Source organism: Sminthopsis crassicaudata, chromosome 1 (genome assembly GCF_048593235.1).
Source record: "Sminthopsis crassicaudata isolate SCR6 chromosome 1, ASM4859323v1, whole genome shotgun sequence".
In the NCBI taxonomy this organism is placed as follows: Eukaryota; Metazoa; Chordata; class Mammalia; order Dasyuromorphia; family Dasyuridae; genus Sminthopsis; species Sminthopsis crassicaudata.
In genome coordinates, this window is record NC_133617.1 from 590,320,193 (window position 1) to 590,337,243 (window position 17,051).

The 17,051-nt window shown below is 38.1% G+C and overlaps 1 protein-coding gene across 11 annotated transcripts in view; it reads right to left on the reverse strand.

Moving 5' to 3' along the window:
- ERBIN (erbb2 interacting protein) overlaps positions 1 to 5,280 on the reverse strand; it is a 167,034-nt gene extending 161,754 nt beyond the window's left edge. For all 11 annotated transcript variants that reach the window (XM_074282385.1, XM_074282389.1, XM_074282387.1 and 8 more), the window contains exon 1: positions 3,867 to 5,280. The gene's annotated coding sequence lies outside the window, so the exon portion shown is untranslated. The remainder of the gene's footprint in view (positions 1 to 3,866) is intronic.
- Between the last annotated feature and the right edge of the window lie 11,771 nt (positions 5,281 to 17,051).

The following is a 17,051-nucleotide window of genomic DNA, read 5'->3' on the forward strand; positions in this document are numbered from 1 at the left end:
ATAAGATGAACTGATATCACACTATTCCTGACTTCCATAAGTTTACAATCTAGATAGGAAAATACATGTCAAAATGAGAGTAAACCCAAGTATTTAAATGAAGAGAAGATACAAAATCAGATTGGTTTAAAAAGTGAAACCTTCCTGGAAGAATTTTGGTGAACACACCAAGAGATGTGGAATGGTGAAGAAGAGATGGATAGGTAGCAGTTCAAGTGAAGAAAAATGATAGTCCACAGAGAAAGCAAGCTCCATGACATTCAGAACACTGAATAGAAAAAGGGAAATGGAAAAAGACTGTCAAAGAAGACAGTCAAGAAGGTGAGGAATTAGGTAGAGAATGAAAAATTGACACTTCTTAGGTTGCAGAAAGGGAAAAAAAGTCAAATATCAATCTGAGTGACAGAAGGAAAATAGACCAGATAAATGATACTTATGACTGTAACTAGAAAGGAATAGAAGATAAATATATAGCAGAAGTCTTGAAAGAGGAAATGTCTAAGAAGAGAAACAAAAATCTGTTGGAATGAGCTTGGAATTTGTACTTATAAAAATCCTTTATAAAAAGCAGAATGCATTATCAATTAGACTTTCTTTATGGCACCTAGTATATTATGAGAATTAAATAATTAAATTATGCTCCAGGTTACGAAGTCACATGCCACAGTTGAAAGTAGCAAAAGCTACCAAATGTGTTAAGAAAATTAAAAATGTATCTGAGGGAGTAAGCATTCTAGGGGGTTTATGTGAATAGGAATGTTCTAGGATCAAAAAAGTGGCAAAAAAGAATTAAATTAAATGCAAGGAATAGAAATGATATAGCACAAAACGCAAGGCAGAACTGGATTGAACTTCATTAAGAAAATCATTTAAGCTTCAAAGACAAATTGGGTTAATTTTTGTTTAAACTTTTTCATTCTTGCATGGGAGAAATATACATAGTTCAAACCTATCAAAAGAAGTTACATGACATAATTAAGATCATTGATTCATAGCTGGAAAGGACATTAAGATGGTCTTCTAGTCCAACCTCCTTCATTTTAAAGGAAGAATTTGGAAAATTTGCCAACAGTGATAGAAGCTGCACAAGCCCCCCTCTTCCAAAATACAGCACTTTTTCCTCCACACTGTGCTGCTTTCACCTTTGTTACTAAACCCAAGACAACTAACACCACAAAATCAGAATTTGGCTTCTACACTTTGGCATAAGCATTTTCATAAACTCAAATGTTAGGATGACATCATCTAAAACTGCAAACTGTTCTTTATTAACACACAAATCATATATCTAGCAAATCGAAGTAAATCAACATTTAAATTTTATATTTTCAACAAACCAAATAAAAATCACTGTATTTTGTGTACCTTACACAAAATTTTTGGGGATTCCTGTCACTGATCAAATACTACAAGAGTTCTGAGTATTTATATACATGCGCACTAAGCTTTGAGACTATTTTAAAACATTTGAGCCACTGCAGACAACTGAAAACATTACATAGAAGAAACGCAACTTTCATAAATATGCTCAAACAAAAAAATACAAATCATAAAATGCTAGAATTTAAGTAAAGAAGGAATGGAACTTAGAAGTCTCCTGGTCTAGTCCCCTCATTTTACAAGTGAGGAAACAAGCCTAAGGAAGTAAAAAGTAAATTGGGATTGTGTCTAATCTCTATTTTAGGCTGTTAGAAGAAGAAAATAGTCTCATAAATTCTATTAAGCTAGTCTCCAACAAACTTAATGGAGAGATCCATAGTTAGTGAGTGAATTATACTTTTATTTTTAAAGGGGGGAGGGGGAGAAAATAGGCAACATGGTTGGAAAGGTGGTCTCAAGATTAAGTTCAAGCCAAGTCTTGAACACCCACCCGGCTAAATAATTTTGAGCATATTACTTAGTGGCCTAGGAAATTCTACAGATTATAAACTGCAGATTAAAAGAGGTTCTGCAATGCTACAGAAAGTTTTCTAACAGAAAAAGAAACTAAAGATGGTGGGAAGATGGAAGAAGGTAAGGAACATTTATTCAAATAACATTCGGTTTAAAAAGTTCTTAACTCAAAACCATACCTTTTTACTTGTGACTCCCTCAGAGGAGATTAAAAAAAAAAGCTGGTTCACAGACTTATAGCTTGATAAAATGATTTTCTTTTGTAACTCACTAGGACAGAAAAATAAAACTTTGGAAAGTATTCTTTCTTTGTAAGAGGACTGCAGCTCTATTTAGGTTTTGCTGTTTTTGTGCCAAGGATGTGCCATATAAGGAATCTCAAGTTCAATGTCATTTATTTTGTTCAGCTTTTTCAGATGTCCAGGAATAACCTCTTCAGCTAGCTATTAAGATTCAAAAATCATAAAGATTAGCTGTGCATTTTATATTCCTTGAGCAAGTCAGTGTGAATTAGTACTTACTTGCCAATCTAACTATCAAGAAAATAACTATTTGGAGAGAAAAGACTGATAAAGGCCAATTTAAAATGTAGTAGTAAAAGTTTAACATTTGTCTTTTTGCATTTATTTACATATAAAAGCATTTGACCGAGATATTTTACACTTTTTTTTCTTCCCCTAAGAAAGCGATCATATTTTTCTCAAATGCCACCAATTATTTGAGATTTAGTAAATAACTGATATTTTAAGGGAAATTCCCTACAAAATAGTTTTTGTATTCAAACTTTATGCTCCTTAGTCCCCTAAATACTACTGACAAAAGTTTAGCTTCTATAACTATTCTTTCACAGTAATAAATTCGGATCTGCTGCAACCCAAGAGTAAACTGATAGAATCTGAAGTTGACTAATTGTTTTGAACACATAGACTGAATTAAGAGACCTCCAACATCTCTTCCAAATCAGATTCTGTGCCTCTATAAATCAGTCTACAACAATTTTTGCCATCCTTTTTTAGCCCATTCTCCAAATTAAATTAGGTAACAACTCTTACTGAATAGAAGTTATGTCTACTACATATAAAATATTTATGCCAAAAATGGTACAATCCTCAAAATGTCAAGCATAAACACCAGAAAAGTTGTGTGCAAATGTGTGCTGTAGCTGTCATGCAGATAAATAGCATCAAAGGCTTATCAACCTAGTGGCAGGTGTTTTTCAAAACTTACATCGCCCTCTTTATTCGAAAGAACAAGGAATTAAATCCCTGTTTCCATTTCTTTCTAGATTAGGTTCTAATAGGAAAAATATAGTTTCAGTAATTGCTTTAAAAAAAAAAACTCGTGAACTAAGTTTTTATCATTTTTTAAAGGGCCAAAATACATGCTCTCACTTTCAGACAGGAACATACGCGCCAAATTTTATTAAAATACTTTTAAACCACATCCCTCTCCCAAAAACAAACACGGAGCAGTGTTAGTTGTCGTCGTCATTGAGTTAAAAAGCCAGCAGCCGCGCGCTCGGAGAATGTCAGGAGCCCTAACCTCTCCGAGAACTTCACTTAAACGCCCTCCAATAGTTAACAGTGTAAACAAACGTGGCAGACAATCTCTCCGGCAAACCACAGAGGAGCGACATCTTCCTAATTGGCAAATCCAAAGTTGCTAGATTCAATCCACTTAAATGAAAAATCTTCGGAGAATGCATTAGAAGCAGCCAAGTTACCCACTTCGGGACCTTGGGCAGAACAAAGGAACCCTATGTCTTCAAAAGCTTAAAAAAAAAACCAACAACAAAACTTTGCGTTCCCCCTTCCCGGGATTCCCCAACCTCTCCTCTAATAATGCGAGACTAAAAGGTGGACAAGAGGCAGCCCCGATATTTTATAGATCCAGGAGAGTTGGGCTTCCAAAGGGAGAAGAAAAGAAAAATCCTCCTCTTCCTCCTCCCCTTCCCACACTCGCCCCCGAATTACCTCTTCGGAGTTTTCTGCTTCTACTTCAGGCTCCCCGAGGGAGCATGATGGGGGGACCCTTTCTCTCCAAGACGCTGCTCCCCCTCCGGCTTTCGCGGGGTCTTTTCTCTCGGGGAGGGCGGATGTGAATGGAGATGCGATGCGGCCTCTCGAAAGAGGAAGAGGAGGCTGGTTTCGGCTTTTGGGGGGGGGGGGAGAAGAAGGGTGTTGCAGGCCGGTTTCCTGGTCTCAAGTTTTGACACGAGTTTCCCAGCCTCTCCAACCAGGATCCCCCGAGGAAAAGGGGAAGGCGGAAAAAAAAAAAAAGTTTTCTCTCGTGACACCGCCCGGAATTACTGCATGAAACTCACTTCCTGCCCGGGCAAAGAAGCAGAATCCAAGTCCACGCAGGGGAACCCGGAAAACCAGCTCGACTTAAGTCGGGGAGCAGGAGGCGGGCAGACAGGCGGAGGGGGAGCGGTATCTGTCTCTCTAGCCGCCGTCGCTGCCGAGGATCGTCCGAGCTGCGGCTCCACAGATGGACCAGCCAAATTCAATCCTCCAACGCTGCCAAGTGCGCTCGCTGGGCGACCGGGAGAGCGGGAGGCGACGACTCGCCCCACTCCGAGCCCCTCCCGGGTCCGGCGAGCGAGGCTGCACCGCGCCCCTTTCTCTCGCTGCTGCTGCAGCTGCTGCTGCTGCGGCCCTTGCTAGGCCAACTCCTGCAGCCGCCGCCGCCGGGGTTATTGTTTCGATCGCGCCTGCCGCGCCCTTCGCCCGCACTGCCGCCGCCGCCACCGGGGTCTTGAGTCCCGGGAGAAAGGAAGAGGGGACAGGCACGCGGGCCGGCCCCCGCTCCCGGCCGTCAGTCCGCCCGGCCGGGGTCTCCGTCCCGTCCTCCTTCTCCCCACCCCGCAGCCCTCGCCTAGGGCTCACGGTTTCCCGCCCTTGCCCCACTCCCACAACCCTGTTCCTCTGTGGTGGCGGCAGAGGCTCCGCAACCGCGGGCGGAGTGAGAGGGAGGGAAGAGAGGGGAGAGACAAGGGAAGCGACGCCGAGGTTAAAGCCTGGGCCCGGGCTGCAGCGGCCAGCCGCGCCACATTCACTAGACACCGACAGAAGGGGAGGGGAAGGAGGCGGAGGAGGAGGGAGGGACGGGGCTGAGGCTCAGGCAGGAGGCGAGCTCGGCTCTCTCAGGCAGAGGCTGGCGGGGACCAGGCGGCAACAGCGCCCCCCGCCCAGACCTGAGGGGAAGACACTGCGCACCCCCGGCTCGAGCGAAGGAGGGGGCGGGGGAGGGGGCGGGGCCGCGGCTGGAAGCGGCCTCCAGCCGGCTCTCACCCCAACTGCCAGCCTCGGTGGGGTGGCTGGAGGCCGGCGTGAGCCAGTCAGCTCGCGGGGGCGGTGAGACGGTCCAATGGCTCGCCTCGGCCTCTGGGGAGGGAAAGGAATGAAAGGATCTGGGGAGGGAGGAGGAACCAAGTGCCGGATGGGGGAAGGGCCTCGGCGGCAGGTTCGAGGGAGAAATGTTCTGTGGAAGAGTTGCGGAGCGCGTCGGGGCCTCCTTCCCCATCCAGGGCCCCCAAGCGGCCTCCCGGGGAGCAGTTCAAGGATCACTTTTTTTTTTTTTTTTTTTTTTTTTTTTTTAACATAAACCTAGTTTTCTTCTGCGGGCGCTTCTAGGCCCCAGCTGCAACTTGCCTCGGAAGGCCGAAGTAGCAAAAGGGCCGGGGGCGCTTGACTTTCCTCCGGGAGGCGAGCCAGGGGTTTGTGTTTTTCTCAGGTCTGTCTCTCCCACTGCGATCTGGGTCTAGCTCACCTGGCCCCGCCAGGTCTCCAGCCCCGAATGGTGGGGATGGCATCTGGAAGGTGTGAGTGGACAGGGGAGGCTTCTTTGCAGCCGGGATTTCGAGCCGTCAGGTATCCCTTTCAACTAAAGCACTCTCGACTGCTATGAATCACACTCGGGTTGCACGGAAACATCAGCAGCTCTGGTTCCCTTCCCGCGCTGGGCCCGCTTCGCTGCTTGTCTGCCTCCAGAACAGTTGAATTGAGTAGTTTCCGGGCCTCTGATTCCGATCGACTATCAGACAAAACTTAAGCTGGGATGGGGAAAGGCATCTCCAAAAATTACTTTTGTTATTATATAGTGCCCTCAGTAGGAGGAGGATTTGACGCACCGCAAACAGCTTTCTTTTGGTTTGCAGCTGCTGGATTATGTCTAGCCATAACCATTCAGTTGCATAAAGCATCTGCATTTATTATTAAGAGAACTACTAAAATATTCAGTTTCATTATATCTGGGGGGAAAAAGAAAAAACCCCTACCATAACACTGGAATCGATAGCTTTTTGCATTGTTTGGCTCTTGCTTTTGATATGTTAACAGACTAAAAGAAGATCTTGTTTCACTACTAAAGAGGAACAGAAAAAGGAGATATGGTGCACATTTTATCTCTAGCCTTCAACGAAACTGATCATTTCTATGCTGGTAACTCATTTCTGGGTCACTGAAGTCACTTGTCTAACCAAATCCTGCATATGACAGGGAATATTTAGTAGTCTGAATAAAAAATCCTATATACTATATTACCAAATAGATGCTTTTAAGCTTTTATCCAGAAATATATATGTACATACATATATATGTGTATGTATATATATATATATATAAATTATCCCCCAAAAGATTATTTACCAAACAATGTTTACCATTGAAAATGCCTTCAAATCAATTTGTCCTCTATGTGTTCAACATAGAATTGATTATGATTTCTGGCACACTACCAGAATTAATAGATTACTTCCCTGGTCTAGGGCTGATTTTAGAGGGGCTTACTGACAAATTCACTAAATCTCTGTTCTTTGAGAAGGGTAGGTTTTTTTAAAGGTTACAACTAAATATTACAACTAGATGACATCTTAGCTGTCAATTTATCCAATTTCCTCTTTATCACAGTTGGGGAAAACTGAAGTCCTGAGATTTGCCCAAATTTACATAATGTATGGATCCAGAAAAATCTCTAGTCCCCTGATTACAAATACAACCTTCTCCTTTCTCCCCTCCCCCCAAGTAACCTGTTTAGGATCACATGGGAAACATCCTTGCATGTCAGAGATCCAGGTTCCAATTGTTTCTCTGGCTTTTACTATGGTGTTACCATAAGCAAGACAACAGATTTCAGCATCTGCTTCTATAAAATGGAGATAGTAACATTTGTACTATTTACTTTATAGAATTTTAAAGAAAAGCATTTTTAAAAGCTGTTATATATGGCACAGCAGGAACTAGAACTTGTATCTCATTTTATTGATTTCATCATGTATCTTCCAATTACATGTTTAAAAAAAACTTAAATCCTTTTTTTAAATTTTGAGTTCCAAGTTCTCTCCCTCCTTGAAAAGATAACTAATTTCATTTTGATTATCCATATGAGGCTATCACAAATATTCCCATATTAAATATGTTGCAAAAGAAAATAGGAAAAAAAATAAAAATAAAGATGGAAAAATGAATTATGCTTCAATCTGCATCCAAAGTTCATCAATTCTCTTCCTGGAAGTAAATAGCACTTTTCATCATGGGTCCTTTGGAATTGTCTTTGACGATTATTTTGAGCAGAATAAGCCAAGTCTTTCACAAGTTGATCATCCTTTTAATATTGCAATTACTATGTAGAATCCAACTCTACACCATCTACATTTCTAAGGATCTAAACTTTCCAAAGGAGATCAGCCTAATTTAGGTACTTAATTAGATTTAAGAGTTTCATTCATCCAACAACCAGTAGGACTACCTTTAGGAACATCCCTTATTCCAGAATTCCTGTGTCTTCACCTATAGGATAGATGATGGCCCTGTGGTTGCAATCCATTGAAACAAGAAGTCACAAGCCCATAGCCCATAAGTGACAAAGCTGGAACTTAAAAACTAAGTATTCTGACTTTACTGTCCTTTACCACAATGTGGAGTGCAACACCTTGATTTTGTTATTTATTCTTTGTTCTCCTATACTGTGATATCAGGAAGGTGATGCCATGACACACAAATGAATTGGATTTGAGTAAAGGAGGGTTGCTAGCTTCATTTTCTCCTCCAGAGCCATCTGGGTCCAGTGACAAAATACACATCAGGATAATTGAAAATGGCCCTGGATGCAGTGGGAGACCTTGACCTTTTGAAGCTAAGGTTTTGACCAAGTCTTAGTTTGACTGAGACAACTGCTCATTCAATGTTTAAGGCTAAGTAAGAATAAATGAGACAAAGAATGGCCTTTTTTTAAAAAATACATAGAATATATCAATAAAAACACATTAGGAATCAGTCAGAGAGGGGAAAACCTTTTTGGGGTTTTGGACAAAACAATTTCTATTTACATTCACTGAGGCAAACAGGGCCAAAACAAAGAACAAGTAGGACCTTTTACTGGCTAGTTTAAGAAAGTCAGGAATGATTTGGGTTTAAGGCATGGTCCTTAAAAAAGAAATCTAGTGCCTTAACCTGAGACTGAAGAACTAATTTACTACTCAGTATTCTCAGCTTCTTTCAAGACTCACCTCAAATGCTACCTCCCATATGAAGTCAATTCTATCCTTTTCCCCTTCTCATTCCCTTTGCTAGAGACCTCTACCTTGAAATTACTTGGTATATAGTTTAAGTTTTCTTTTATGTCTGCTTATTGTTCCCTTCCCTGACCTTCTAACATCTCATTCTCCTCTCCCACATTCTCTCCCTCCTACAGGGAAGTACATTTCATTGAGTATCCCAATTCTCATTCCACATGAACAAGAGATGTTCTTAAGAATGGATGTACAATGGACTCAGGATGTAGACTAAAACATATTTTGGAGACAAGGCTGATGGATTGTTTTTCATAGGAGTTTTATTTTCTTTTTCAATGGGATAGAGTCAGGGAGATAAGGAAGATTTTTGTTAACTAAAAAATTAAATTTTTAAAGGAAAAAAGTTTAGATGTCTTTTAAATGTCTAGAGATCTAGACATTTGACTTTGAGGGTTTCTGCTTCAAATTATTTCAATACTCAGAAATGTCAGGGCCCCATGAGGCTCTGAGTCAACTCTATGTCATTAGTGACTGAGGACAGGCAACTCCACAAAAGAACAGATCCCAGAGATACTGGTATTGGAGCAACATCTGACTGTTCTCCTGAGGGAGATGAAGACTTACATAAATTCACAACTTCTAGAAAACAGTGGAAATGTCCTTTATATCTATAAAGCATTCTTCCTTTACCTACAACTCAATATTCTCAGGTTCTTTCAAGACTCGCCTCAAATGCTACCTCCCATATGAAGTCAATTCTAGCGTGTTCCCCTTCTCATACTCTTTGCTAAAATCCTCTACCTTGAAATTACTTGGTATATATTTTAAGTTTTCTTTTATGTCTGCTTATTGTTCCTTTCCCTGACCTTCCAACATTTCATTCTCCTCTCCCACATTCTCTCTCTTTCACAAACGCACACATACACACACACACACACACACACACACACACACACACACACACACACACACTATAAGTGAATATATCTGACTTAAGTCCATGAATCAAAACCCTCTTTCTCCCTTCCTTTATGGAACAATATTTAGGATTTTACCAAGCATTTACCTGCATAATATAATTTCAGAGACTAGAAAAATCCTCTGACCTTCCCAAATACTTCTCCCACCTATTTAATTTGTGCCAGATGATAGCTAAAATTTTACTTCATTGTTTATTTTGGTTTTGTCTTTTAAAAATCCAGCCTCAGACACTTATTAGCTTTGTGACCCTGGGCAAGTTATTTGACATTTTTTACCTCAGTTCCCTCTGCAAAATGAACTGGAAAAGGAAATGGTAAACCAATCCAGTATCTTTGTCAAGAAAATCCCAGCTGGGTCATGAAGTGTAGGATTGAAATGAGTAACAACAACAAATAAAAAAAAAAAATAAAAAAAGCAAAAAGCCCTTAGAGAGGTAATACTCTAATATTCTTATTAGTCAGATTATACTTTTTAACTTGAATAAATTTGTAAGATCCTTTCCTGAAGACAAGTTTTATAGATATGTACCTTTCCCCCTAACTCCCATTAACAAATGAAGAAACAGTTTCAGAGATGATTCCAAGCCCTAGGAATATGATACTAAATATCTGCCAAGCTTAGGGATAACAACACATTTCACTTACTTTGTGATTTTGAGCAGGGTTTGCTCTTTTTTTATATTCCAAGAATAATTTCCAAAACTAGACTGAGTTTTAAATTAGAGATAAGATCCATTTACTTAAAGCTTTCTATTGATCAGTTGTTACATTGCCTTATTAATCTCATCCTACATTAAATGATCATTTTGATAGAACTTTATATTGACTAAAATTTAGTATCTGCACACTTTCAAGAAAGTAAACATCTATCACATGGGAAATATATGTAAAATGATCTAACCATTATGGAAAGCAATCTGGAACTATGACTAAAGGGCTATAAAACTGTGCATACCCTTTGACCGAGCAGTGCCATTACTGGGTCTGTGTCCCAAGGAAATCATAAAGGAGAGAAAAGGACTCCATGTTCAAAAATGTTTGTAGTAGCTCTTTTTGTGGTAGCAAAGAATTGGAAAAGGAGTGGATGCCCATCAATTGGAGAATGGCTGAACAAGTTGTGGTACATGAAGGTAATAGAATATTATTGTTTATTTTAAAATGATGAAGAAGCTCATTGTAGACAGGGCTGGAAAGATTTGCATGAACTGATGCTGAATGAAACAAGCAGAACCAGGAATACATTGTACACACTAACAGCAAAAATGTGTGATAATCAACTATGAAAGACACTTGGTTCTTCTTAGTAGTTCAGTGATCCAAAACAATCCTAATAGACTTTGAACAGGAAATGCCACATGCATCCAGAAAAAGAAATAAGGAGACTGAATATAAATCAACACATACTATGTTCATTTTTTTTAATCTCTCCCATCTCTTCCTTTTGGCTCTGATTTTTCTCTCCTGACATGATTCATAAAGCAAACTATTAAAAATAAACTTACTACAATAAAAAGGGGAAAAAACAAGTGGGAACTATACAGCCTGATAGCCAAGTTATAAATGTAATGAATTAAAACTATTTAATTTATCTTAGTTATTAATTACTGAGACTAACTGCTTGCTTCTAACTCCTAGGAACAGCAAAATAATAAATCAGATTCTAACCTTACATGTTCATATTAGGTTATTTTGAATGGCTTTCTCCACAACTTCAAATTAAAATGGATTTCACTTTTAGATTATGATCAGAAGCACTAAAACTCAATCCCCTAACTAGAAAGCCAAATACTATAAAAATTGATATTGTACTACAGATATATTATAATGATTGAACCATAATCACTAATAAAATAATGTTTGAAAAAGATCTGGGAGTTTTAGTGGAATGCAAACTCAAACATAAATTGTGTTCTGTTCTGAACATCTGAAACAGTATTCAATTCATAGTACCACATTTTAGCAAGGTCATTGGCTAGTTGGATGGGGATCATACTCCAAAAAGCAATTAGAATGGAGAAAGTCCTTGAGTCCATGCCATATAAGGATCAGTTGAAAGTGCTAGATATGCTTAGCTTAGTAAAAAAGAAAACAAAAAGAAAAAGGAATGACATAACCATATCCATTCGTTAGGAACATTACTCTTATAGCAAAATGAGACATGGGTTGGGGAAGGTGGAGAAGAGGAGAAATTAAAAAGCCTTTTAAGAGACTGGCAATAATCCATGCAGTTGATAAGAAGAATTGTATCAAGGTGATGATAGTGGAAATGGGGAAAAGATGGTGGATGCAAGAGATATTGTAAAAGCAGAATCATTCAGACTTTGTAACTGACTATAAAAGGAGAATGAGAAAGAAAGTGTCAATATTTTGAAAAATGGCAGATTGGATGAATGGTGGTAACGGTGAGAGAAGTAGACCAGAAACTAGGCTGCAAAAAAGGTGATAGACATGTTTGGGACAAGTTGAATTTGAAATGCTAGTATGAGATTCAGATGGAAATGTATTATTGGCACTTAGATGTGTGAGTCCAGAGCTTGGGGAAGCTTGGGGAAAAGGTCAGAAAGGAGAGTATAGATTTCAGAGTGAGAGAGTCACTGAATCTCAGAATTGAAAGGGCAGCTAGTTTAAAGCTTCTTAAACTACAGATCAGGCTTTACTGAATGTGGGGGTCCCAAAAATTTAGTAATAGTAAAAAGTTTCTGAATATGCAATGGTCAAAAAGGAATTCAAAAACAAATACATAATGAATTTGAGGTGTTTTGGGCAGTGCCTGCCTATGTTGCATTGCATGTTGCAGCCTTCAATGTGAACACTCAACATGAGCACAAATTTCTTTATGATTTATTAGCACATGTTTGATATGTATACCTATTTTATATTTCTGTATATCTGGGGTTGGTTGTAAACATTTCTTCAATAACAATGTGAGGGATGTAAAAGACTCTTACCCAAAATGACTACTCAGAGATCATTCAGTAGAAAGCAGAAAAGTTCTTCATTAAAAACCTCCAGAGAATGAGCCATACCATCACAAGAAAGAGAAAGCTCATGGTAGGAGAGCTAAAGAAGTAGTAAAGATACATAGATTTTATTCAAGAGATGACATCATAAGTAAGAGAGCATTGAGAAGGAGAGGGGGAGGCATCTAATTGGTTGTTGCTATTCAGAGAGATTGGAATGTAAAGTTTCTGTTTCCCAAAAATCTCCTGATTTCTAGGAAACAGAAAATCAGGCCTTCAGGTTTAATCAAGCAGATAGTGGTTAACTTAATAGACTAAATATCATTAAATGTCAAATACTGATAAATGCCATTAGCTCAGGTTAAGTAAATATGTTTATAGCTGGCTAAAGCTCAAGTAAATATGGGCCTGCACATATTATACAGGTCATAGGGGAAACACAGAAATAATGAAAATAAAATACAGAAAAAGAATTCATACATTCCTGTAAGTTCTTCACCTTATCTCTCTATTCCATACAACAAGAAATCACAAATAGAAAAGATTTAAGAAGCCCTGAACTAGTCTAATCAATACCTGAACTAGAATCCACTTGAACTGAGGACTGTTTGCAGATCTTCAGTGAAGAAAAATGCATAATTCCTGGAGTAGTCCATTCCACTTTTGAATATTTTTAATTATTAGAATTTTTTTTTCAATTTTTTGAGTCAAAATCAACCTCTTTGCAGTCTCCACCCCTCATTCCCAGTTCTGCCCTCTATGGCCAAATGGAAGAATTGAATCATTCTTCCACATGATAGACCCTCAGATGTTTATTTGACAGTTGTTATTCCATCCTTCATGTCCCATTTTCTCTTCTAAAAGCTAAATATCATCAGTTCTTTCCAACAATATTAACAAGGAATTTTTACCATACTGGTTGCTCTTTCTTTGGAAACTCCCCAGCTTACCAATATCCTTCCTAAAATACAGTACACAGAACTGAAAACTTTGCCACAAATGTAGATTAACCAATATAAAGGAGGAAAAAATGATATCCCCTCAGATTGGCCACTAGACCTTTCTTAATTCTGTCTAAAATTACTTAAGCCTTTTTTAACTTCTGTAGTTCAAATCATACAGCTAAATTCACACTGAACTTGAAGTCTTCTAAATCTCCCAGTTTTGTTTTATTTTCCCAGACAAAACTGCTGTCTGGACAAATTTCCTTTATATAGTATTTATGAAATTGATATTTTGAACTCTCTTGCCTTTAGTTTTATTCCTACTATATCTTGTCTTAGTAGGTTCAGCCCACTTGTCTAGAGTGAACCTGTGAACCAAGATTTTACTTATCCCTTCTAAATTCCTTTATCCAAATCTACTAAAAAATTTAAATACCACAAGTCCAAGGACAGATCTCAGATCACTCAGCGAGAGTCCTCTCCATGTTACTGAGCAGTTGATGACTTTAAAATATTGCTGATTTTCAGTCTAAACATTCTGAAACAATCTAACAATACCATTTAACTACTCATCTTTCTACCTTATCTAAAGGAGTGTCATGAAAGATTTTATCCAATGCTTTGCTAAAATCTAGGAAAACTATATCATTCCATGGACTAATTTGCCTATCTAGTAAACCTGTGAAAAAATGGAACACACATTGTCTTTATCAGATGAAGCCCAACTAACCTTTTATGTTTGACACTCTTTTTTTTAGATATTCCTTGCTTTTAATTGTATATACAGGGGCGTTGGCCAGTGAATGCCAGTTCTGAGAGTATGAACAATGTGTTCTAACTGGTGAGCCTGCTACATATTGGAGAGGGACCCTTTCTCCAATTCAGAAGATGCACAAGTATCCTGATTGTTTCTTGTGCTTACTATTCAAAAGACAAAAAGCCTTTTAATTGGCTACTGAGCCAGAACCTCGTATGCATACAAAAGACATAAACAGGAATCTCTCCTCTCCTGAAAGCTGTCAAATGAAAACAAAGAACTGCTGCAGATCTCGGGGTGGGGGAAGGGTCTCAGACTCGCTCTCTTACCATCTCTATGTAACTATGATTATATGAGGCAAATGTTTGTTTTTGTTTTTAATCTGTCATGTTTATTTCTTTTTTTTTTATTTAATTTAATTTTATTTTATAATTATAACTTTTTTTTTGACAGTACATATGCATGGGTAATTTTTTACAACATTATCCCTTGCACTTGCTTCTGTTCAGATTTTTTCCCTTCCTCCCCCAACCCCCTCCCCCAGATGGCAGGCAGTCTTATACATGTTAAATATATTACAATATATTCTAGATACAATATATGTGTGTAGAACCGAATTTCTTGTTGCACAGGAAGAATTGGATTCAGAAGGTAAAAATAACAGTTTACACTCATTTCCCAGTGTTCCTTTTCTGGATGTAGCTGATTCTGTCCATCATTGATCAATTGGAATTGGATTAGCTCTTCTCTATGTTGAAGATATCCACTTCCATCAGAATACATCCTCATAGAGTATCATTGTTGAAGTGTATAATGATCTTCTGGTTCTGCTCATTTCACTTAGCATCAGTTGATGTAAGTCTCTCCAAAACTCTCTGTATTTCTCCTGTTGGTCATTTCTTACAGAACAATAATATTTCATAACATTCATATACCATAATTTACCCAAACATTCTCCAATTGATGGACATCCATTCATTTTCCAGTTTCTAGCCATTACAAAAAGGGCTGCCACAAACATTTTGGCACATACAGGTCCCTTTCCCTTCTTTAGTATTTCCTTGGGATATAAGCCTAATAGTAGCACTGCTGGGTCAAAGGGTATGCACATTTTGATAACTTTTTGGGCATAATTCCAGATTGCTCTCCAGAATGGTTGGATTCTTTCACAACTCCACCAACAATGCATCAGTGTCCCAGTTTTCCCACAGCCCCTCCAACATTCATCGTTATTTGTTCCTGTCATCTTAGCCAATCTGACAGGTGTGGAATGATAGCTCAGAGTTGTCTTAATTTGCATTTCTCTGATCAATAGTGATTTGGAACACTCTTTCATATGAGTGGAAATAGTTTCAACTTCATCATCTGAAAATTGTCTGTTCATATCCTTTGACCATTTATCAATTGGAGAATGGCTTGATTTCTTATAAATTAAAGTCAATTCTCTGTATATTTTGGAGATGAGGCTTTTATCAGAACCTTTAACTGTAAAAATGTTTTCCCAATTTGTTACTTCCCTTCTAATCTTGTTTGCATTAGTTTTGTTTGTGCAGAAACTTTTTAATCTGATGTAATCAAAATTTTCTATTTTGTGATCAATAATGATCTCTAGTTCTCCTTTGGACACAAATTCCTTCCTCTTCCACAAGTCTGAGAGGTAAACTATGCTATGTTCCTCTAATTTATTTGTGATCTTGTTCTTTATGCCTAAATCTTGGACCCATTTTGATCTTATCTTAGTATGTGGTGTTAAATGTGGGAACATGCCTAGTTTCTGCCATACTAATTTCCAGTTTTCCCAGCAGTTTTTGTCAAATAATGAATTCTTATCCCAAAAGTTGGGATCTTTGGGTTTGTCAAACACAAAACTATTTTTATTCACTGTCTTGCCCTGTGAACCTAACCTATGCCACTGATCAACTAGTCTATTTCTTAGCCAATACCAAATGGTTTTGGTGACTGTTGCTTTATAATACACTTCTAGATCAGGTACAGCTAGACCACCTTCACTTAACTTTTTTTTCATTACTTCCCTTGAAATTCTCGACCTTTTGTTGTTCCATATGAATTCTGTTGTTATTTTTTCTAGGTTATTAAAATAGTTTCTTGGAAGTCTGATTGGTATAGCACTAAATAAAAAGATTAGTTTAGGGAGCATTGTCATCTTAATTATATTTGCTCGGCCTATCCAAGAGCACTGAATGTCTTTCCAATTATTTAAATCTGACTTTATTTTTGTGGCAAGTGTTTTGCAATTTTGCTCATATAATTCCTGACTCTCCTTTGGTAGATATATTCCCAAATATTTTATACTATCGACCATTATTTTGAATGGAATTTCTCTTTGTATCTCTTGCTGTTGGATTGTGTTGGTAATGTATAAAAATGCTGAGGATTTATGTGGATTTATTTTGTATCCTGAAACTTTGCTTAAGTTCTGAATTATTTCTAATAGCTTTTTAGCAGAGTCTTTGGGGTTCTCTTAAGTATACCATCATGTCATCTGCAAAAAGTGATAATTTGATTTCCTCATTTCCTACTCTAATTCCTTGAATCTCTTTCTCGGCTCTTATTGCCGAGGCTAGAGTTTCTAGTACTATATTGAAAAGTAATGGTGATAGTGGGCAACCTTGTTTCACTCCTGATCTTATAGGGAAAGGTTCTAGTTTATCGGCCTTACATATGATGTTTACTGACGATTTTAAATATATGCTTGTTATTATTTTAAGGAATAGTCCATTTATTCCTATACTCTCAAGCGTTTTTAGTAGGAATGGATGTTGAATTTTATCAAATGCTTTTTCTGCATCTATTGAGATGATCATATGGTTTTTATTAATTTGATTATTAATATGGTCAATTATACTAATAGTTTTCCTAATATTAAACCAGCCCTGCATTCCTGGTATAAATCTCACTTGGTCGTAGTGTATTATCCTGGGGATGATTTTCTGAAGTCTATTTGCTAATATCTTATTTAAGATTTTAGCATCAATATTCATT